Raw genomic sequence first — 25,230 nt, 5'->3', positions numbered from 1 at the left:
AGCTCCACCTGCCCTGCTCTGCTCTTGTTACCTGGCCAGCTGCACTGCATTTCCCACTCACCATCCTCACCTTGCCTCACTCTGTTCTAATTACTCTGCCAGCTGAACTGCATTTCCCCACTACCTCTCCCAGTATATCAAGCCCTGGTTTTCAGCCAAGCCCTGTCAGATCGTCTTCAAACCCGGACCAGTAACCTGCCTGTCTGCGCTCTGACTCCTGTTTGTGATACCGATCCTTTCTTGACTGCCTCCTTGTTCTACTGCCCCGTCTATCCCAACCTGCCTTCTGGACCTCGACTACTCTCCGATCTTCAGCCCCTCCGGTAACTCGTTTCTGCCTTCTGTCTCTCACCACGATATTTGCCCAGCCCTGATCTGTACTTCTGCCTGCCATTCATATTGCTGTTGTGTGCGTGTGTTCCCCCAGGTCTCCGACCACCAGATGAGCGTGCCCAGACGTTTCACCACCCTCAGCCCGATACGCCGCTCCATCACTGGGGAACACACACACTAAGCACTTGGACTGGACACCCCCGGGACATTTGGTGACCCCCGAGCACAGGTACCCACAGGAGGACCCTGAAAGACCCCTGACACCCCTGGGACTCCTCTTCCCGCCTGTAACCTTGAATAAAGAACTCTGAATTTGAACTTGCGCTCTTGGGTCCTCTTCTGTTCGTGACAGAACGATCTGACCATCATGGACCCAGCGCACTCCCTGACCACGATGGAGGAAGAGCCAGAGAGGACTGCCCTACAGCGACTGGAACGCTCTGAGGGAGACATAAATCGGATGGCTGGCGACATCGCTTCCCTTCTCCAGCTATTCAACCAGCAGCAACAACAGTTCCAACTGCAGCAACAACAGCTAGCCCAAGCCCTGCAACTACTCTCAAGCCCGGCTACTCCACCTGCACCCCCCCTGGTCCTTTTGTTCCTGTACCACCGATACTCCTTCATCCCTCCGCTGGAGGTCCCAATGCTGCAGGCCCGGCAGTGCTGCCACCAGATCCCCACGCTCCTGAACCAAGGATTGGGAACCCGGAACGCTTTGATGGCAACCAGAAGCAAGTAAGACCATTCTTGAGCAGCTGCCGAATCCAGTTTGCACTACAGCCCAGGACTTTCTCAACAGAGGGAGCCAAGGTGGGGTATGTCATCACACATCTCACCGGTCGAGCTCGTTGTGGGGAACGGCGGAATTCGACCGGCAAACCCCAGCCTGTGCCTCCTTCAGTGCCTTTGAGGAGGAGATGTTAAAGGTCTTTGACCTAGGCTCGCCAACAGCCGAAGCGTCACAAGCTCTGCTCACCATCCGTCAGGGCAATCGGACAGTGGCAGACTTCTCCATTGACTTTCGTACCCTGGCCAGTCAAAGCTCGTTTAACCCAGAGGCACTGGTGCAAGCCTTCCTCCATAGCCTGGCGGACTATATCAAGGACGAGCTTGTTTCCCATGACCCGCCCTCAACGCTTGATGCCGCCATTGACCTTGCCGTTCGCATTGACCGCCGTATACAGACCCGGAGGAGGGAGAAGGGCCGTCTCAGTCAACCTGCCATCCGTACTCGGGTCGATACCGCTTCTGTCCAGCCCCTGCCTGTCAAGTCCCATAGCCAACTCAATCAGCCTGAGCCCATGGAGATTGGCCGTGCCTCTCTGACTCCCGAGGAGCGTCGGCGCCGTCTAAGCTCCAACCTTGCCTCTACTGTGGTGGCGAGAATCACCGTGTCGCTACTTGTCCGGCAAAAGCCGCAGCTCACCAGGTGTAGGGGAGATCCGGGTGAGCTCAACAAGCCTTCAGTCTCCCTCCATCCGAAAGACCCTGCTTCATCTCCGCCTTCAGCTTTCTGACAAGACTCATACATTGGCCGCCCTTGTGGATTCCGGAGCCGAAGCAAACATCATGGACCCTGAGCTTGCACAGCAACTGGGCGTGAACCATCATCAACTGACACAACCCATTCCTGCACGAGCCCTGGATGGGCATCATCTTGGCACTGTCACTCATATCTCCGCCCCTGTGACAATCCTGCTGTCAGGAAACCACCAGGAGTCCATCCAGTTTCACCTCCTACACTCACCTGGCCAACCACTCATTCTTGGATACCCGTGGCTCCGTCAGCACAACCCCCACATCGACTGGGAGACAGGAACAGTCCGTGAGTGGGGAAGGAGTTGTCACCAGACCTGTTTAAGGGGGCCACCCTGCCCGTTCACCGGGAAGGATCTAGCGCTACCTCCGACATATCCAATGTTCCGGCCTGTTACCACAGCCTGAAAGAGGTGTTCAACAAATCCAAGGCGACATCTCTACCCCCACACAGACCCTATGACTGCGCGATTGATCTCCTGCCTGGCACAGCACCTCCCAAGGGTCGTCTGTATTCACTGTCAGCCCCGAAAGAAAGGCCATGGAGGACTACATTAATGACTCTCTTGCCTCCGGGATAATTAGACCGTCGTCTTCCCGCAGGAGGCGGGATTCTTCTTTGTCGGCAAGAAGGACGGTTCTCTTCGTCCATGCATAGATTACCGGGTCTGAACGACATCACGGTTAAGAATCGCTACCCACTGCCCTTACTTTCGTCTGCCTTCGAACTGCTGCAGGGAGCCACTGTATTCACTAAGCTGGACCTTCGCAATGCCTACCATCTGGTGCGGATGAGGGAGGGAGACGAATGGAAGACAGCGTTCAACACACCAACCGGCCACTATGAATATCTCGTCATGCCCTTCGGCCTCACCAATGCCCCAGCAGTTTTTCAAGCCCTAGTGAATGATATCCTCAGGGGACATGCTAAATACGTTCGTATTTGTGTACCTTGACGATATTTTAATATTCTCAAAGACTCTGTCAGAACACACGCATTCCACGTCCGGTTGGTCCTGCGCCGCCTGCTGGAGAACTCTCTTTTCGTGAAGGCAGAGAAGTGCGAGTTCCATGCCAAGACCGTTTCATTCCTGGGGTATGTGGTGACCGAGGGCAGCATTCAGATGGATCTCACGAAGGTGTCGGCTGTCACTTCCTGGCCAGTTCCTGAGTCTCGGAAGAAGTTGCAACAGTTCCTGGGCTTTGCCAACTTTTATAGGAGATTCATCAGAAACTATAGCACAGTGGCTGCACCCCTCACGGCGCTAACCAGCACTAAACAACCGTACCAATGGACATCAGCTGCTGATAAGGCCTTCAATATCCTCAAGACATGTTTCACTTCTGCTCCCATCCTCCAGATGCCAGATGCAGCAAGGCAGTTTGTGGTGGAGGTAGATGCTTCGGACGTGGGAGTGGGTGCAGTGCTTTCTCAAAGAGCAGCTGAGGATGGCAAGATGCACCCCTGTGCCTTCTACTCCCGTCGGCTAACCCCTGCCGAATGCAACTACGACATTGGGAACCGCGAGCTGTTGGCTGTCAAGCTCGCCCCTTGAAGAATGGCGGCACTGGTTAGAGGGGTCAAAGGAACCATTCGTAGTGTGGACAGACCACAAGAACCTGGAGTATATCCAAACAGCCAGGAGGCTGAACTCCCGGTCAACAGCGGTGGTCTCTGTTCTTTACGCGCTTCAATTTCACGCTCTCCTACCGCCCGGGATCTCGCAACATCAAACCTGATGCTCTTTCCCCGGATGTTTCAGAAGGACGAGACCACCGCCATGACAGCTCCCATTCTTCCCAGCCACTTGGTCGTAGCGGCCCTCACCTGGGAGATCGAGAAGCAGGTCATGGAGGCTCTTCGGGACCAGCCAGGTCCAAGCACCAGCGCCCCCAACCGTCTGTTTGTTCCAGCAAATCTCAGGTCACCTGTGATTCAGTGGGGGGCACGAATCCCGTCTGGCCTGTCATCCCGGCATCACTCGCACCCCTTCATCTGGTCCGCCAGCGGTTCTGGTGGCGGGGGATGAGACGGGATGTCCGAGAATTCATCCGAGCTTGTCCCACTTGTAACCGAAACAAGACTCCCAACCAGCCTCCTGCTGGGTTGCTGCAACCCCTACTCATACCCAAGAGGCCCTGGTCCCACGTTTCACTGGACTTTGTTACGGGCCTTCCGCCCTCTGACGGACACACAGTCATCCTTACCATTGTTGACCGCTTTAGTAAGATGACCCACTTCGTGCCCCTTCCCAAACTACCCTCTGCTAAAGAGACCTCCCAGGTGGTCCTGGAACATGTGTTTCAGTATCCATGGCCTACCCCAGGATATAGTGTCAGACCGGGGCCCGCAATTCTCAGCAACCTTTTGGAAGGAGTTCTGTCATCTCCTTGGGGCCACCGCCAGCCTATCGTCTGGATTCCACCCGCAGTCAAACGGCCAGACTGAACGCATGAACCAGGAGCTGGAGAAGGCACTGAGGTGTGTGGCTTCCCAAAATCCCCGGGCCTGGGCTCAACACCTGCTCTGGGTGGAATATGCCCATAATTCACTCACCAGTTCCTCCACCGGGCTCTCCCCCTTTCAGTGTGTCTACGGGTATCAACCTCCACTGTTTGCCAGCCAGGAGGCGGATGCCACCTGTCCGTCTGCTCTGCGTATGCCCGCCGCTGCCGCCGCACTTGGGCCCAGGCTCGCACTGTGCTCCTGAAGTCTGGAACCAGCTACGCCGTCGGGTGCCAACCGACGGAGGACCCAGCACCTACTTACCGGGTTGGTCAGAAGGTCTGGCTGTCTGCCCGGGATCTGCCGCTGCGGGTTGTATCACGAAAGCTGGCCCTCGCTTCATTGGTCCTTTTCCTGTGCAGAAAGTCATCAGTCCAACGGCGGTCCGACTTCAGTTGCCCGCTTCCATGCGGGTCCACCCCACCTTCCACGCCTCCAAGGTCAAGCCGGTCCATGAAAGTCCCCTGGTCCCTGCAGCTCCGGCGCCACCTCCTCCGCGCCTCGTAGATGGCGGTCCTGTCTTCACCGTCCGGCGGCTGCTCCGCTCTAGGCGAAGGGGTAGGGGTCTCCAGTACCTCGTTGATTGGGAGGGATATGGTCCAGAGGGAGAGGACCTGGATCCCGGCCAGGAGGATAGTGGACCGGACCCTTATCACTGACTTCCACCGACTACATCCTGATCAGCCTGCAATCCGTAGGGGGCCGTCCAAGAGGGGTTCCTAGCCGTCCGGCCCGCCCTGCTCCTGTCTCAGTGCCTGTCCTGTCTCCCGACCGTGACCCTCCAGCTCCTTCTGAGGATGAGGAGATTCACTCGGACCGCTCGGAGGAGTTCTGACCCGCCGCCTGCTCCCCTCCACCCTCCCGGCATGATGTTGTTCTTGGGACTTCTGGGGCCGTCCCTTGGAGGGGGGTCCTGTCATGAGCACTCTCTCTCCCTGGTAGCAACATTAATTGCATTCAATTATCTTCCACTCTGCTCACCTCCCTCTCTCTACTCAGCCTAACTAGCTCCACCTGCCCTGCTCTGCTCTTGTTACCTGGCCAGCTGCACTGCATTTCCCACTCACCATCCTCACCTTGCCTCACTCTGTTCTAATTACTCTGCCAGCTGAACTGCATTTCCCCACTACCTCTCCCAGTATATCAAGCCCTGGTTTTCAGCCAAGCCCTGTCAGATCGTCTTCAAACCCGGACCAGTAACCTGCCTGTCTGCGCTCTGACTCCTGTTTGTGATACCGATCCTTTCTTGACTGCCTCCTTGTTCTACTGCCCCGTCTATCCCAACCTGCCTTCTGGACCTCGACTACTCTCCGATCTTCAGCCCCTCCGGTAACTCGCTTTCTGCCTTCTGTCTCTCACCACGATATTTGCCCAGCCCTGATCTGTACTTCTGCCTGCCATTCATATTGCTGTTGTGTGTGTGTTCCCCAGGTCTCCGACCACCAGATGAGCGTGCCCAGACGTTTCACCACCCTCAGCCCGATACGCCGCTCCATCACTGGGGAACACACACACTAAGCACTTGGACTGGACACCCCCGACATTTGGTGACCCCCGGAGCACAGGTACCCACAGGAGGACCCTGAAAGACCCCTGACACCCCTGGGACTCCTCTTCCCGCCTGTAACCTTGAATAAAGAACTCTGAATTTGAACTTGCGCTCTTGGGTCCTCTTCTGTTCGTGACATGTAGTTACCAAACAATACTCCTTACTATTTAAAGAGAATTTCCCCTCTCTGATGCAAAATCTCAAGGCAAACATACAATTTTGGAGAACTCTCCCAATTTCTCTGCTCGGAAGAATTAATGCCATTAAAATGGTCTTCCTCCCACAACTGCTCTACCTATACCAGAACATACCAGTATTCATACCTAAATCCTTTCATAAACAACTGGACTCTATTGTCAATCCTTTCATCTGGGATTATAAAACACACAGGATAGGTAAAAAACACCTATGGAAATCCAAGATGGAAGGAGGATTGTCTCTCCCAAATTTTATATTTTACTATTGGGCCGCTAACCTCTGCGCTGTTACGTTTTTGCTGGATGAGGCACCCCCCGCCATCCAGCTGGCTTAGTATGGAGCATGAGGAGTGTCACCCCCTTCTCTATTGGTGCTGTGATTTTGTCACCTGTCAATCTGGAGATGTCACTTTACCGTAACAATCCTATTATACATAGCACAGTCCGATTCTGGAAGCAAATTAAAGTCCACTCTGAGCTTAGACCAATATCATTCATGCTCCCTGTTGCCAGGAATCCCTCCTTTGCCCCCTCTAACCTTGAAAACACCTTTGAGCGATGGGGAGAGTTGGGGATAAGTACCATAGGGGATTTATATATAGGAGGGACCTTTGCTTCCTTTGAATCGCTGAGGGAAACTTATAACCTTCCCAGAAGTAACTTTTTCAGATACCTACAAATTAGAGACTATGTTAGAAAACACCTCCCAACATTTGGGAATGCTAAACCTTCCATGTTTGACGGATGCATAAAAATATGCCCCACCTCAGACAAACTGATATCTCGTCTATATGACGCTTTTCAATCTGTTAACGCACCCTCTACTGATGCCATTAAGGCAAAATGGGAGGAAGAACTAGGGACTGACATTTCGGTGGCAGACTGGGAGGATAGCTTGGAGCATGTCCACACCTGCTCCATTAACTCCAGACATCGTCTCATACAATTTAAGGTACTACACAGATTACACTATTCCAAAACTAAACTGCATAGGATATTTCCTGATACATCCCCTATGTGTGATAAATGTCAGGCTGAGCAGGGTACACTACTCCACTGCTTTGCCCTATGCTCTGGTGTGGAATTTTGGGGTCCTCTCTGAAGTTCTGGAGACTTCAATAGACTCAGACCCACTTCTGATAATCCTGGGAGTGTCCGATTCCCTACACGGATTAACCAACTCCCAAAAAACTCATCTCTTACAGTCTCATTTCGCAAAAAAATGAATCTTGTTGTTTTGGAAAAAGAGGGAAGCGCCCTCTACCAAACTATGGCTCAGCGAATTGGCAAACACTGTACACTTAGAAAGAATTAGATATATTCTGAACAATAAATTATCAACATTTGATCAAATCTGGCAGCCTTTCCTCTCTTACTTGGACCAGTCGGGCGCTGTGAATTTGTACTTTTTAACGCACTCTCAATTGTCATATTGTAATCTACCTTTGGGCAGCGTGTAGCTGGCCCCGCCACCTGAGCAGTCGGGAGGGGAATAGGGTGGAATAAGGGGGATAAAGGGGGGTATAAGTATAAGTGGGGGGTTACATCCACCCTTTTTCTTTCTACCTGTCCCTGTTCTGTATGTCTTGTTTTGTAATATTTGTTTTGTGCCCAGAACTCTGGGTCTTGTTGTTCATATCTGTTCTCTTATGTTTAGATAAGAACTGTACACGTGTCTTTCATACCTATACACCATTCTTGTGTGTGTTCAATAAAAAATATTTGAACGGAAAAGAACAGAAGCTCTGAACTCTCCGTTCAGAACCCACTCCTACCTACCTACCTACATACAGTGGGGAAAAAAAGTATTTAGTCAGCCACCAATTGTGCAAGTTCTCCCACTTAAAAAGATGAGAGAGGCCTGTAATTTTCATCATAGGTACACTTCAACCATGACAGACAAATCACATTGTAGGATTTTTAATGAATTTATTTGCAAATTATGGTGGAAAATAAGTATTTGGTCACCTACAAACAAGGAAGATTTCTGGCTCTCACAGACCTGTAACTTCTTCTTTAAGAGGCCCCTCTGTCCTCCACTCATTACCTGTATTAATGGCACCTGTTTGAACTTATCAATATAAAAGACACCTGTCCACAACCTCAAACAGTCACACTCCAAACTCCACTATGGCCAAGACCAAAGAGCTGTCAAAGGACACCAGAAACAAAATTGTAGACCTGCACCAGGCTGGGAAGACTGAATCTGCAATAGGTAAGCAGCTTGGTTTGAAGACTGTGGGAGCAATTATTAGGAAATGGAAGACATACAAGACCACTGATAATCTCCCTCGATCTGGGGCTCCACGCAAGATCTCACCCCCGTGGGTCAAAATGATCACAAGAACGGTGAGCAAAAATCCCAGAACCACACGGGGGACCTAGTGAATGACCTGCAGAGAGCTGGGACCAAAGTAACAAAGCCTACCATCAGTAACACATACGCCGCCAGGGACTCAAATCCTGCAGTGCCAGACGTGTCCCCCTGCTTAAGCCAGTACATGTCCAGGCCCGTCTGAAGTTTGCTAGAGTGCATTTGGATGATCCAGAAGAGGATTGGGAGAATGTCATATGGTCAGATGAAACCAAAACATAACTTTTTGGTAAAAACTCAACTCGTTGTGTTTGGAGGACAAAGAATGCTGAGTTGCATCCAAAGAACACCATACCTACTGTGAAGCATGGGGGGTGGAAACATCATGCTTTGGGGCTGTTTTTCTGCAAAGGGACCAGGACGACTGATTCGTGTAAAGGAAAGAATGAATGGGGCCATGTATCGTGAGATTTTGAGTGAAAACCTCCTTCCATCAGCAAGGGCATTGAAGATGAAACGTGGCTGGGTCTTTCAGCATGACAATGATCCCAAACACACCGCCCGGGCAACGAAGGAGTGGCTTCGTAAGAAGCATTTCAAGGTCCTGGAGTGGCCTAGCCAGTCTCCAGATCTCAACCCCATAGAAAATCTTTGGAGGGAGTTGAAAGTCTGTGTTGCCCAGCGACAGCCCCAAAACATCACTGCTCTAGAGGAGATCTGCATGGAGGAATGGGCCAAAATACCAGCAACAGTTTGTGAAAACCTTGTGAAGACTTACAGAAAACGTTTGACCTGTGTCATTGCCAACAAAGGGTATATAACAAAGTATTGAGAAACTTTTGTTATTGACCAAATATTTATTTTCCACCATAATTTGCAAATAAATTCATAAAAAATCCTACAATGTGATTTTCTGGATTTTTTTTTCTCATTTTGTCTGTCATAGTTGACGTGTACCTATGATGAAAATTACAGGCCTCTCTCATCTTTTTAAGTGGGAGAACTTGCACAGTTGGTGGCTGACTAAATACTTTTTTCCCCCACTGTACCTACGTACCGGTTATGGAACATTTGTTCTTTTAGTTTTTCTCCAGTAGGTTTCCTCATGGAGAAAGCCCCCCACTTCTATGTCAAAGATAATAAAACAAACAGTTTAGTAAATACTACAGTAATGTCCCCAAAAACATTACTGTAAATACTACAGTATACTGCAGTAAATACTACATTATTCACTGTAGTGTTTTTACAGACTTCAGTCTGCAAAAACACTACAGTGAATACTTCAATAAAGTCTGCAAAAACACTACAGTGAATACTATAGTAATCCGACCATAGGATACACTATAGTATTTTTTCATGTGGGAATGAGCATCACTAGCTTATTTTGATGCATTTGACCGAAAGAGCATCAAGGACTTATCTTGTAAGCCTCCTCAAACTACACAGAGGATGTATTCTCTAATCTTGAACTCTACACTCTTCAGACTCAGTTGATGCATGGTTTTCTCTTGCTGAACACCCCAAAAGGCTTTTGGGGTCATTACGCATTTCCTAATTCAGAATATTGCCAGCTTACACTGTTGCTGTGAGGGAGATGTTGGCGAAGCTACTGATCTTCTCTTGGGTTGGGCTTTTCCTGTGGGCCTTAAGGTTATCTGTTCATCTCTTGCTCGCTTCTCCTCCCTCTCTTTCAGCTCTCTCTCGCTCATTCTCTCTCTCTCTTTCTCTCTCTCTCTCTGTCTGATTGTCTTTCTCTCTCTCTCTCTATGACTCTCTCTTCTCTGACTCCTATTTAGAAGGAAATACGCAAGTCTGAGTCGTGTTGCCTTTCTCACTGCTTTAACGCATTATCCACAGTTCAGTAGATTTCAGCCCTCTGGTGTGATTTTATTGATAACAAATTCCTTTAGTCATGTTAACAAACAAGAGCCATGAGCCTTAGTGGAGAAGGAGGGAAGAGGAGGGAGGATGGAAGAGAAGTGGATTGGATAAGGGGGGTGGGCGGTGCCTATTGGGGGGCAGGGGTGGCTGTGCAGCCGAGCTTTAATTAACTTTAGTTACACTTCCAGCAAGTAAGTTATATGTGTACTGGTCCAGCAGGAGAAAGAGAAAGAGAGAGAAAAAATTGCTATAATTTGATGTGAAAATTTAAAAAAGCCTCTGCTTCCAGCCCCCCTTGCTTCTTTCTCCTTCTCTTTCCCTCACTCCCTATTTCTCTCTCTCTCTCCTTCCTTTCCTCCCCCGCTGTTCGTGTTTAAGACAGGCTTATTTCTAGGCAGCCGTGGCTCAGGGGCCTTCCGACAGTCCCGGGCTGCATGCGATCTGCAGAGCCTCTCTTTAATTGTGGAGCATTTAAGATGATGGAGAGGGGCTGTGCAGTTCCCTCTTTCCCTCTTTCCCTCTCTCCCCGCTCTCCTCCTCCTCCCGTCCCGCCTTACTCACCCTTCCGTCCATTCGTAGTCACTCTCCCATCTTCTCTCCTCTGTCTCTGTCTCTTCCTCTCCCTTCCGCCCCTGTCTTGCTCAATGCTCACCATCGTTTTCTCCTCTCTCTCTCTCTCTCTCTCTCTCTCTCTCTCTCTCTCTCTCTCTCTCTCTCTCTCTCTCTCTCTCTCTCTCCCTGTCTCTCTCTCTCTCTCTCTCTTCTTCCCTCTCTCTCTGTCTGCTTTCATCACCCTGACGGTTGTCACAGCAGCAGATCTGTTTATGATCGTAGCTGTGTCGTTATCGCCGCCCGCCGCTCCTCTGATGTTCCCACTCCCGTGTCGCCGCTGCTGCGGTGGCGAACATTTATCAAACGCCTAATGGGCCAAATGGGCGTACGCCACGGCGTTCACATGATGAACGCTCCCTGTCTCTCTCGTTGGTTGTTTTGCCAAGATGCTTCTTTATGCAGATGGAGAGATGAGACGGAAGGCTAATTAAAATCGAATAAGTCTCTATTTGTGTCCTTGGCAAGACACCTTTACTCAGAGAGACTGAGGTACCCAGGCACTTTGCATATGCTATACATATCCGGCGGCAACTTGTATGATTTGAAACAGCCTATTGGTTTTTAGTATAATGGCTGTAGGTAACAACTGTATTAGCTAGCAGTGCTATTAGAATGGCAATTGATAACTCATACGTGAGGATATGCCAAGTAACATTATCCTTTTATGATGTATGACAATGTCAATCATATAATGTACTTTGTCATGTGTTAGAAGTTTAGAATAGACCCCACATTTACTTGATGTGTTCCAGTCTATTGGAAAGCATCCATCGCAGCACTGAGTTCTGGTTGATACTGAAGGTAACTTCTTGTTAGACTTGGCTACTGTCGATTGTCATCCCTTCACTGAGCGTTTATGTAAACAGTCGTCTGACATTTGTAGAAGGGGACAAGAAGCTAATTAATCACAGGTCTCTGTTACAGATTCCCCTGCCTGTGAGTCTTGTAACTTTATGCAGCTCACTCCACCCATCTCCCAATGGTGCCAGAAAGACTAGGGGATCATAAACTGGCTCCCCAAACTCCTATTGACCTCTGCTACCAGGCCACCGATATGTTGTCAAGGAGTTTGCTGGGGGACAGGACACCTGACAGTCATTCTGCCTGCTCAGGTCAGAGCCTCCCCAGTCTCTCTCCACGTGGACAGAAGTGTGTGATGTTGTTATTGAAACATTTACTGTTATTAATACTATTGCTATTCTCGTTAATAGTAGTTGATGCTATGTGTTATATTGTTATACAGTCCTTTGCTTAAGCCACTATCACGTTATACATATTACACTTGCTATTATGCTGTCGTATCTGATTACCAATTCATTGTCATGCTATGTTTATTCTGAATGGTATATTAATTCATATTTATCTTTGTACAGAACTACATCATTTTACATTTACATTTTAGACATTTAGCAGACGCTCTTATCCAGAGCGACTTAGTGAATACATATTTTTATTTTTATTTTTTTATACTGGCCCCCCGTGGGAATCGAACCCACAACCCTGGCGTTGCAAACGCCATGCTCTATCAACTGAGCTACATCCCTGCCGGCCATTCCCTCCCCTACCCTGGACGACGCTGGGCCAATTGTGCGCCGCCCATGAGTCTCCCGGTCGCGGCAGGCTGCGACAGAGCCTGGATTCGAACCAGGATCTCTAGTGGCACAGTTAGCACTGCGATGCAGTGCCTTAGACCACTGCGCCACTCAGGAGTACGTCCATTGCAAATATCCTCTGGAAATAAAGTTCCCTCTTATGTGTAAATCTGTGAGGTTGCCTTATTCCTCTGACCAGGAAAGGTGTCAATGAGTCACAGACCAGACCAACTGGAGAGCTGCTCTCTTTCAGTCTCCCTAGCTCTTAGACTATCCAAATAAAGTCTTACCATTTGTTAAACACTGGCTGCTGGAGTTTGTGTATGTGTCTGTGTGTGTCTAAGTGTGTTTGTGTGTGTGTACGTGGCATTTTCTATCAGATGCAAAACAAGAACAATCAATCCGGGGACGGTCGGGGACTGAGATGAGAAGCCGATACATGGCTAAACTGGCGTCAGCAGTTTTTCCCAGGCAGGCGAAAGTGACTTGCCTGCCCCCAAATCAATCAATCAATGAACCAATGGGAAAACCAATGCAGGAGTCCCATAATCAACCTTAAACCACCTGTCAATAAGATGTGTTACCATGGTGATGGTTTATTACCTTCAGTTGGCCTTTGAGTTGGGCTAAGAGTTTTCCCTATCACATGACCTGATCAGGATAAACTCAGGGCCCTAGTTGTTGCAGGAATGTTTATCTTCTCTGTTTCTGACAGCATACACGATTTCAGAACAATCTGAGGTGGTGGGTGTCATGGCTTGCTGAAATGACATGGAACGACCCAAAAATAAGACCCACAGTTTTTACTGGTCAGATCATATGGTCAGGAATAACTCCAGGCTCTGTCTATGAGGGCCTGAATCTGAAAAGCCATTGAAGACCCTTGCCCTCCAGCACCTAACCTAACCAGAGACACATTCTATCTTGAGCTCTGGTGTGTCAGGTTCACTTCTCTATCAGAAACACTCAGACTGTCTGAGGCATTAGGGATCTGCCTTCTGTGAAGATACACTGATGGTGTCTCAGAACACATATGCCTGATATTAAACATCCAAACTTAAAAGTCATGCTGTATTAAAATCCAAAAGTCATGCCGTATTAAAAACCCAAACCAAAAGTCATGACGTATTGATATAAAAACAGAACCAAGTTAGAGTATTTTGGCCCTCAACAGTCATCCCTGTGTTTCCTAGGCAGTTATCAGGGCCACAGAGAGACGGGAAGAAATGGCTATTGATCTTACAGCAGGCTGGAGAACAGAGGTAGAGCTCCGTTCTGTAAGCTTCAATCTTCACTCGCTGGTGAGAATGAAAGGAAGGAAGGTCACACTTTATTTGGCTAGTCCATCTGTAGATGCTCTGCAGATGGTCATACTATCAACAAACTATCTGTTGATAAGCAATTGCTTGCTATGGTTATGGTTAGAGTTAGGGTAAGGTTTAGAATAAGGGTTAAGGGGGTAAGGGTTAAGGTTAAGAGTTAGAGCTAGAGTTAAGGTAAGGGTTAAGTTTAGGGTTAAGATAAGGATTAAGGTTAGGGTTAGGGTTAGGGCTAGGGTTAGGGTTAGTAGATAGTTGGTTGAAATGTTACTGATAGTCTGTAGCTAGTCTGTTGAGCATCTACAGATGGACTATCCAAAAGTGTTACCGGAAGGAGGATGCATACTTGTTTCTAGGCCTTAGTAGCAGCAGTCAGATCAGTGTTCTGGTAGAGATGGTAACCAGAGATGAGACGGCTGAACTTTTCACAGAGGTCCCCAAGTCCTTTCGGTGGCGAGTGGGACACTTTTTCAAACGGAATTAGCTTGGTTTGCTGCGTAAACCCAGACGACTAGCCTCTGTCATCGTTACCCTGACGATGTTTGGCGATGTTTAGTTCAGCTTTCATAACTGTATAGACGGTTTAGCTGAGAATGTCACGAACATGTCAGCTAGCTAGCAACAATGACAAGAAGCTGGCATGTGGGGAATCGTAGGTGGCTCGTTTCAGCTCGTTGTATCTTGTTATCGATACATACCTTGTTTTGAGGTGTTTTGACTCTTGTCACGTCTATGCTAATATGGCAAAAATTCGCTAAATAGCTAACCAACAACTGTAACAATGTATTTGAGAGACAAAAAGTGCTCATTGTACAAAATGATTTATGTTTTCAATAAAGATTTAGAGAGGAAATATAGTTTACATGTTGTCAACAATCCTTTGATTCTAAGCCGACCCTGCATGTTTTGCTCCACATTTGTGCATGCTAAACAACCCACCCGTCTATTGGTGGATTTGTTCTACAGAGCATTGTGAGTACTTTAGTACACCACACTCCAAAAACAACAATGGATGACAGATGGAGTTCCCTTCTCTTGGATGACTTATTATTTTATGTCTGAAGTAATCATATGGATTATTTGCTTACAGGGATTAAGCTGTAAAGTAAAGCCTGTGCTTCTTAAATGCTGGGATATTTCATTTGGGATATACTTTACCTACAAGAACTTTGAATTAATAAAAAAAAAAAAAAAACAATTTATTAAGGCTGTATAATTGTTTGGTAGAATTTCAGTCAGTTTACATGGCAACAATTGTAGTCCTCCTACACTGTCTGTTCTCCCTGTGTGGATTAGGTGTGTGGCAGTTATGTTAATTGAATATTAAATCAAATCAAAATGTATTGGTCTCGTACACAGTTTTGCAGATGTTATTGCAGGTGCAGCGAAATGCCAATGTTTCTAGCTCCAACAATATTAGTGCTGCTTTGCATTATCATACCTGTTGTGTGTGTTTATGAATGTGCGTTATTAAATGTGTGTATGGGAATAGCGTCAGTCACCAGTTGCATGCCTGTTGTGTGTGTTTATTCATGAGTATCTATTCATAAAAGTGTGTGTGTGTGTGTGTGTATGTGTGACTGCATGCTGAGTGCGGTCCTCCTGTGTGTGTGTGTGTGTGTGTGGAATGTGTGTGTTTGTGTATCTGTTAAGTAGTGGGTTTCTGTGTGTATGGGAGTGGGTGTGTTTTTATATGTGTGTGTGTGTGTGTGTGTGTGTGTGTGTGTGACTGCATGCTGAGTGCAGTCTTTCTGTATGTTTATCACTGTGTGTGTGTGTGTTTATCAGTGTGTTTGTGTGTGTGACTTCATGCTGAGTGCAGTCCTCCTGACTTATTTATAAACACAATGCTCTGCCTTTGAAAGAGGGAGCGAAGAGGAAAATTGCATTTTAAAGAATCACCTTTTACCTCTCGATCTGTCTTTCTCTCTCTGTACCTCCCTCCCCCTCCCCACACTCTGTTATCCCCTCCTCAGTGTATTATAGTTGTTGTGGCCCTATAAGTTTTCTCTTTATCTTCCTCTTTCCTCTTCTTCCCCTTCCTCCTCATCTAGGCCCTGAATAAGAGAGAAGGATGGAGATGGAGTGAGGTTTACTAATACTTTACTACTTTAACTACTCCTTTACTACCTTTACTACTACTTTACAACCTGTACTACTGCTTTCCTACTTTACTACCTTTACTACTACTTTATTACTTTACTACCTTTACTTATACTTTACTACCTTCACTACATGAACTACTACTTTACTACTAATTTACTACCTTAACTACTCCTTTACTACCTTAACTACTATTTTACAACATGTTACTACTACTTTACTACTTTACTACCTTTACTACTACTTTGCTACTTTACTAGCTTTACTTCTACTTCACAACCTTTACAACCTTAACTACTACTGTACTACTACTTTACTACCTTAACTACTCCTGTACTACTTACCACTACTTTACTACCTTTACTACTACTTTACAACTTTTAGTACTACTTTACTGCTACGTTACTACCTTTACAACTCATTTACTACCTTTACTATCTTTACTACTATCTTTACTACCTTTACTACATTTACTTCTGCTTTACAACCTGTACTACTACTTTACTACTACATTACTACTAATTTACTACTTTACTACCTATATTACTACTTTACAACCTTTACATCTTTACTACTACTTTACTGCTTTACTACTTTTACTACCTTTACAAATGCTGATGCTAGCACATTATTAGAAGTCCACCTAGGGACATGCTGGACTGAGCCTATGGTTGTGTTTAATAATCAAAATGTCACTCTACATGACAGTGAATACACAATGTAGAGGTTATACCATAGACCTACAAACTGTCCATATTGTGTACACACCTAATGCCCAGTATATTCTCGCCTTACATAATATCTACGCTGAATGTTTACCTGCAGTTTGAATGTTTGAAGTTAATAACTTACGTGCTAAAAGTTATATCCGAATCAATGTTATTTTACCTCAGTTAATATCAAGGTTAGTGTCAGGGTCTCTGTCTCCCTGGTATGTCAGGGCCTTGGATTGTAGTCTGTATAGTCGGAGGGCTTAATGGCGAAAAACTCTATTCTCTCTGTCTGCCCGGCCGTATTGACGTTTGATCCCAGCTTCTCTCCCTTGGCGAGACATTGAAGTTGGCGTAGCCTGAGGTGGAATAGGCCAGGTTGTAGCAAACACAACACTCAGGGGGTGGGAGAAGAGAAATATCCAAACATCCCAAGGTCCAGAGACTAGGTCGATTGATTCCATTATGGTTATTGCCGAGTCAAACCTTTCAGTAGTAGTGCATGTCAGTGGGGGTTGGGCAGCTGCACCAAGAAGACATGAGGAGGGTTGAAACACACCTTCTATAGTTCTGGCAGTGCCTTTGTTTACGGAACCATAGGCTACCTCCTCATGTACTCGGGTGGTGTTTTGGTCTGACTACTGGCAGCGCTATCGTATTTCTACAAGGCCTACTGTAGAACCTTGGTGATTGTAGTTGGTTAAGGGTGGAAAAAAATATTTTTGTACACTAACTTGTGACTGAACTGAATCCATAATGGATGGAGAGCAAGTCCAGTACTGCATGAAGGAGAGGTACAGTAGGCGCACTGGAGCCTGTGTGGTTAGTTAGCTAATGTTGTTTTTGATGGAGAATGGAGACAGATGGGTGAGAGAGGAAGTCCCCTCTTGTATGAGGTGGAAGGGAGGTATTGGTCCGATGCGGAGGCAGACAGATGTAGACAGACAGGGTCAGTAGATCATCCCAACCTTAATGGACAAGGGAAACCCTTTAATACAGTTAGAGAGCTACTGTATATAACATCTCCCCACCACCACCTCTAACATACACATATCTACACACACACTGTGTACTTTCTCTCTCTTTCTCTTTCTCTCATTCTCTTGCTTTCTCTCTCTTCCTCTCTCTTTCCCTCTCGTTCTCTCTCACACAATATTACTTTATTTTTCTCCATTTCATCTTCCTCTCTTTGTCTCTCGTTCTGTCTCTTTTTTGTATTGAATTATAAAACATACAATCAACCTGCAGTGAAGCCGCTCAACATATACACCACATTCAGTCATCTAGCAGACAGACCCATCCAGAGCGACCCACAGGAGCAACCAGGGTCAAGCGCCCGGCTCAAGGGCACATCAACAGATCTCCCACCAAGTCACCACGTTCTGTCTCTCTTACACACACACACACACACACATACACACACACACACACACACACACACACACACACACACACACACCACCACGCTGCGCTAGGCAGGGCTAGGTGAAGGGGACCAGGAGCAGGCCAACATCAATAACTGAGAGTGTAATGGATCTGCCTCGGGTTTCCACCGTTGCACAGCTACAGGGGCTCAGACAGAGGTGAGGATGGGGGGAAGTGAAAGAGGAGGACGGGAGAGAGAGAGGATAGAGGGAGACGGGGGGAGAGATAAGATAACATTGTAAGTACTCTTCTGTCTTTTCCTGCTTAAGTGAGCGTAATTGTTTTCTTACATGCTCCAGAGGTGCAGTGTTGAGTCGGTTGACATTACATCACAGCTGTGTGTTTGTGTGTGTGTTTAAGTGTGCATGATGATTTAGCAAAGTCCTCTGGCATATTCAGAGGATTGCTGTAGTGACCTCATACCCAGTGCACAGGTGTCAGAAGATATTGCTCTCTTTATTCACTAAAGCATTACATTTGATTATAAGATAGTAGGTCTATTTCAGGAGGCAGTGGACACTATTTAGAAATAATGTGCTATTTTCTATGAATACTGTGGAATGTATGCTAGATTTTCTTTTCCATTATAAGGTTAGACTTTGAATTTAAGCTTGGTGTGAGCTCAGGACCTATAGGGAGGACTCTCCTCTCCTTCTGATCCTCTCAGCTAGATTTTCACCTAGGGGGGAGCCAGTAGGATCATCCCCAGCATATTACCCATGCAGGCAGGGAAATGAGACTCCCACAGTGGTTGGGGAGCGGAGGGGAACATGGGGCTCTAACCCATATCTGAGCCCTCCTCGGATACCTCATATCCACATATCCACCACGGGGAGTTTCAAATTCAAAGTAGGTTAGAGCTCAAGTTGCACCTCTGACATAACCTTAACCAACCCCGACCTCATCCGTCTTCTTAACCACTCAGCTAGGGCGAGATCAGCCTGGCACAGGCATGATAGGTTTTCCTACTGTATAAGATATGATTTCTTTGTTTCTCTGACTTTCTCTCTCTCCTTCTTTCTCTCTCTGTCTCGCTCACTCTCTTACTCTCTCTCTCTCTCTCTGTTTCTCTGTTTCTCTCTGTCTCGCTCTCTTTCTTTCAATCTCTCTCACTCTCTCTTTCACCCCCCCGCCCTTTCTCTTTCTCTCTCGATATTCCAGGAGGAGAAAAAACACATTTTTACATTTTAGTCCAACACCCTCAGTAGATTAGTCTGTTTGTACTGTAATTACTAAGCAGTAACCAAGTAAACCTCTATTTTGCTGCTCACAGTTAAATTGTTACTAATTTTAGCAGAGAGGTTAGTTCTAATGAAAAAATACATTGCTGTTGTCAAGGTTAGTGCAAAGTAATTACACCACAAGGAATCTGGAAGTGGAATATTCTATTATTAGTACACAAAAAGGTACTATCTAGAACCTAAAAGGGTTCTTCGACAGTCACCATAGGAGAACCCTTTGAAGAACCCTTTTTGGTTCCAGGTAGAACCATTTTGGTTCTAAGTATAACCGTTTTGGGTTCCAAGTAGAACTCTTTCCACAGAGGGTTCTACCTGGAACCAAAAATAGTTTTACCTAAAACCAAAAACGGTTCTCCTACCTATGGGGACAGCTGAAGAACCCTTTTGGAACCCTTTTTTCTAAGTGTACATTAGTAGTATTCAATTTTTCGTTACGATTAAACACAATGGAAGACAGTAAGCCGATTTATCCACATAATCAAACATTAGTACAAGCTAACACCTTATCAATACAGGGACTGCACTTAGTTCATTAAGAACTTGGCATAATCATTGAACATGGCTACCATTGATACTGCACTTACCTTACAACATTGAGCAATGTTTTTTTGCCCATGTAGTGAAAGCTACAGTGGACGGTGGACACCCATTTAATTTCAGCGCTCGTTCTGTAGCTGTAAAACAAGGGATTATTTTTTAACTATCAAGGTTTCCTATAACAAATTCACACTTTTATTGGACTCAAACCATGATCCACTGTACCAAAGAGGATTTCACCTTCATAGCCATCACTGTCCAATTCAAATAAGGACATAGAGAGAGAAAGACTGTTTGCCCTTTCAGAGTCTCACTATACCCAGAATACATTAGTACCTCATTCCCTACGTTCAGTTATATTAAGGTAATAAACATGAATATTTTGTTAGCTGTGTCTTTTCTCACTCCTTCCCTGTCATTTACAGAACAGTGTGAGGCGATGCAATATTCAGAGATCCAGCTCTCGTAATAAAATGGCTGTTTGGAATGTTAATCTTCTCTCTCCTCCTTCCTCTCTCCATCTTGAGAGACAGCGATGGGGTACAGTGTGATTGAAGAGAGGAGTTGTAATGTTAGTAGCTTAGTTGGACTGGGGGATAGAGCCACGGGTAATCACATTGGGCTCTTACAGCCAAGGAAACACAGCATGCCAGATGTGAATTTGATAAACTCATGCTGGGAGAGGTGGATGAGGTAAAGGAGAGAAGGTGGGAAGGGGGAAAGGAGAGAGGGAGGAATGCTAATGAAGGAGTGAGGGAGATGGGAGGGTAAGGGGAAAGGAGGAAAGGGAGAATGGGTGGCGAAGTGAACGCTAACAAGGGAGAGCAGTAGAAGGTGGAATGGTTGATGAGAAAAGGTGAAGATTGATGGAGGGAGAGAGCGAGGATGAGGGAGAGAAAGATAGAGTGAGGGAGAGATTTGAGTAATGTTTTTTTATATCACAGATTCTTCTTTCCTTGGGTGGAACAGCTTAAAGCCTCTCTCCTATGGGCGGCAGGTAGCTTAGTGGGTAAGAGCGTTGTGCCAGTAACCGAAAGGTCGCAAGGCACTTAACCCTAATTGCTCATGTAAGTCGCTCTGGATAAGAGCGTCTGCTAAATGACTAAAATGTAAAAAAAAAAATATTTGAAATATACACTTTTTCAAGAGACATACTTGTGCAGTCCATCCACCTATGAATTTTGCACAATATCAGGTAGCCTTGAGTTTGAAGAGATATACTACCTTACAGCTTACTTACAAGATTGAGTTACATCTTCAACTTGAGGGATTCACAGTATAACTCTCATGCTTTGAGCGTTATGATCCTGCTACCTTTTAGGTGCTGTAGTTGCATAAGTTAGTCTTTTGTTTTTCCGCTAATGCTTATCTAACATAAAGTGTTACCTTGTCTTCTCCTTGCATCTCTCTCTCAGACGAGATCTAAACATGTTCTCAGGCTCCATGTGATTTATTTTTCTAGCAGATTGGTATATTCCCCAAAGATGACAGGCTTTTTGCTCACCACAAACACAGAACAGGCTTTTGAACTAACCGTGCTCTAACAAAATCTTTGTGCAAGCTGTAAATTATGGATAGATACGATGCATGTTTCATCCAATCTTACTTTCACACTATCGTGTCAAGTGGAGTGTGGCAAATGATTTGCAGCCTGAAAATGGTTTACTCCCTGTAGTTGAATAGGTAACAAGAGGAAAACTCTCCAAAACATGGAAACGCCCCAGAGGTAAGTCAAGGATGTGTCGCAACTTGACCCTTTTTGACTTCAGCTAGCTGATTGGGCAAGTCGTTTCAATTCCGTTGCACTTATCCTCTCGCCCTCGCTTCTTTGTTTGCTTGGTAAAGGTGTTCAGAACTGGTTTGATGTGTTTTGTTCAACGTGTTTTGGAAGTTATAATCTAAGTATAGGGAAAGTGCTTTTAGAGGAGTGTTCATTCGACTCCTCAGAAATGCCCTCAAGCTTTATAGGTAAGCTTTGAAGTTGTCAATTGCGTCAGGTACCTTCTCATTTATCTCAATTTCAACAGCAGTAGCAGCAGTGGCAGCAGAAGTCACACCAACAACAACATGTGGTTGAAGTAGTCCTCTTACAACTGTTGCCACGGAAACAAAGTTGCAAAAGAGATTTTAACATCAAAAGGACGTGAAACAGAGAATGGGTGACCTCAGAGTGGATTGGAGTTTTTAATATTCTTTGATATAGAGCAGTCGACAGTTAATACCTAGCCTTCCTTTTCACCACCCTTTCTTTCTCACCCCCCTCTGTCCTTCCACATCTCTGCTCTGGCGGGAGACTGATGGCCTTCGGGAGATGGTGAGAAACGGATGGGCCAAGTGTCCCTTTGTTATTGTGTGTGTGTGTGTGTGTGTGTGCGACTGTGAGACAAGGTCTCACCGGGCACTGTAACCATGGTAACACGATGTGGAAAGTGTGTGTGTGTGTGTGTGAGTGTGGGAGCTCAGAGGGTCCGACACTGGCCGTTGCGTCACACCTCCTCCAGCACCTGTTCTGCTTATAGTGGAGCCAGAGAGTCTCTCTACCACCTCTGAGCCCCTAACATACTGGGTGACCTTCACACAATAGAGAGAAAGGAGAGAGAGACAAAGAGGGTGAGGATTGACAGAGACATCGCTCAAAAGAAGTGATGATAACTGAGGAGCGGATGTCAGTGTGTGATGATAAGTGCAAGCGGATGTCAGTGTGTCGCTGGCTAACCTTTCCCTCACGGCCATTATCAGACAGCAGCTTGGTTCCTAACAGCAATTGTTTATAGCTCCTGTAGGGACTGGTGACATGGGGGTCACTCTGGTCACTAAATCACAACTAGGAGTTATGATATGGACCAGGGATGGGCAACTATGATGGGGGTGGGGGCCACAAAATGTCTGAACTCATCATGGGGGGCCGCAGTGGCTCGCGGGTCTGCATACGTACATCCATACCCACACATGTAGTCAGAGCCGGCCCTAGCCTTTTGGGGGCCCTAAGCTACATTTTGCAAGCAACATATTTTGGCGCCCTCCCTCTTGACAGCAGACAAAAAACATTGACATTTTAGAGTTAATTTCCTGTAATTCTACATATTTGTCTAAAGGGGGTAGAGAAAATGTGAGCTTTTTGGCTGTAGGGCATAGGCTTTTGGCTGTAGTTTTACCACAGAGGAAAACCCACCAACTTCATTCCGACTGACACGCACACGTCTTCTCTGACACCCCCACACACTAACTGCCATATCCTTTTGTCTGACACCCGCACCCATAAACTCCTTCTCCCCAAACCCTAAGGTACAACTCTCTGCTCTAGGCAGAACTGTAAGGCTGTGTAGATAGATAGCAAGACCTTGGGTGTCAGCTAACTTGGCAGGTTACTCTGTAAGCTAAGGACCCTTGAACTTCATTTTTGACATAGCTGTTTTTGAGTAGAGCACTTTCTGCAGGGTTGCACCTTTTGAGAAGAAGGCAAAGTATTTTCCTGTGTGTGTTTGAACACAAAAACATGCCTGCCAGCAATGCCTTCCCTTGTGTGTACAAGTGCACACCCTCCACTCCAACTTGTTTCCTAGCTGCAACTTCCATCCTAACAATATATGCCAAACCAACTTACCGTTATGCGTGCACACATTTGACATATGGGTGGTCCTGGGTATCGAACCCACTACCCTTGCGTTACAAGCGACATGCTCTACCGAATGAGCTACAAAGGACCACAAGAGTAGTGAGTGCTGGAGCTGCTCTGTTCTCTCGAAGGCCCATGTCCTCTGTCGTACTCTACTGGGACTCAGTCTTCATGAGGATCAGATGGAGGAAGGAGGAGGAAAAGGTTAAACCTTCTCCATTATTTATCTGCAACAGCCAATACAAAAGCCCCCATTCCACATGAAATAATACATGAAACGTCTGCTTCAGACACTCCCCTGTCAATTTTTTATGGCAGCCATTTTCCGCCACGAACGACAACACAAAATCAATTATTTCTCAAACTCAAGAAAAGTAGATGGTTCCCACCGCTTACGGTTAATTTATACCTGTTATGCAATTGAATTTCAGTTCTTAGAAGATCAAGTTTGGGAAGATTTGAGTTGGTTCGCTGGGTGAGGGATAGAAGGTTTCTTTTAGGGGGAATTATTATTTAGATTGGACAACTTCTAGGGAGGGACAACCTTTTGCTTCTGCTAAAACCTACATCGTAATGGGATTCTCTGAGTGTGTTCTCCTGTCATGGGCTTGAAAGTGCCATCGTCTTCTACTGTGAGCTTGTCCCATCTCTCTCTAGAAGTAGTGTAAAGTACTTAAGTAAAAATACTTTAAAGCACTACTTAAGTCGTTTTTGGGGGATATCTGTACTTTACTATTTATATTTTTGACTACTTTTAGTTCACTACATTCCTAAAGAAAATAATGTACTTTTTACTCCATAAATTTCCCCTGAGACCCAAAAGTACTTGTTACATTTCGAATGCTTAGCAGGCCAGGAAAATGGTCCAATTCAAGAGAACATCCATGGTCATCCCTACTGCCTCTGATCTGGCGGACTCACTAATGCTTTGTTTGTAAATGAGTGTTGGAGTGTGCCCTTGGCTATCCTTACATTTAAAAAACAAAGTATATTTGAGCAATTACAATTACTCTTGGTACTTAAGTATATTTAAAACCAAATACTTTAACTCAAGTAGTCTTTTACTGTGTGACTTTCACTTTTACTTGAGTCATTTAAGGTATTAAGGTATCTTTACTTTTACTCAAGTATGACAATTGTGTACTTTTCCCACCACTGCTCTCTAGCTGTACATATACAGTATATACACATCACACCTACACTCCTTTTTAGGAAGGTTAGGTGGTGTTGCATTGTAGAGATGTGTATTTTTGTATGTGTGTTCACACTAGAGCCATGTGTGTGTGTGTGTATGTGTGCATGTGCATGCGTGTGTGTCTTTGACTGTCACTCTCACCCTGCTTTTCCCTGCAGTCTTTTTGTCATGCATATTTTACAGACCCTCTCTCGCTGAGCACCAGTCCACACAGGTACAGACAGGTGTTGTCTCTCTTCTCACCACTCTATGGATGTCAAGAATATTTAGAAAGCAAAGTCAGCCTGTTCAACTGTCTGACACACGCACGTGCCCACGCACAAACACACACACACACACACCGCTAAACGCACCTACCCTGTCAACGCAGACCTATTCTTTGACACAGCCTTATTTACTACGTCTTTTCAGCAGTGTTAGATTTCAAAGGCATAGTGTTCATTTTTTTAACACACCTTACTGGATCGGTTGACATTGAGATTGCATCTCTTGCATGCATCATCGATGATGATACCCTGCTTACTTACTGTAATAGATTCAAAACACTCAGGGAAGTATGCT

The 25,230-nt window shown here is 46.1% G+C and overlaps 1 protein-coding gene and 1 non-coding gene across 2 annotated transcripts in view; both read left to right on the top strand.

Moving 5' to 3' along the window:
- Nucleotides 1–25,230, top strand: part of LOC121554278 (neurexin-2-like) — a 591,334-nt gene that overhangs the window by 34,888 nt on the left and 531,216 nt on the right. The gene's annotated exons all lie outside the window — the stretch shown is intronic.
- LOC121554759 lies at nucleotides 9,504–9,558 on the top strand. The gene has a single exon (XR_005997772.1). It is a non-coding gene; the product is annotated as a U7 small nuclear RNA (small nuclear RNA).

Source organism: Coregonus clupeaformis, chromosome 39 (assembly GCF_020615455.1).
Source record: "Coregonus clupeaformis isolate EN_2021a chromosome 39, ASM2061545v1, whole genome shotgun sequence".
In the NCBI taxonomy this organism is placed as follows: Eukaryota; Metazoa; Chordata; class Actinopteri; order Salmoniformes; family Salmonidae; genus Coregonus; species Coregonus clupeaformis.
The sequence above is the reverse complement of the archived record's forward strand: the minus strand, read 5'-3'. Positions and strand labels throughout refer to the sequence as shown.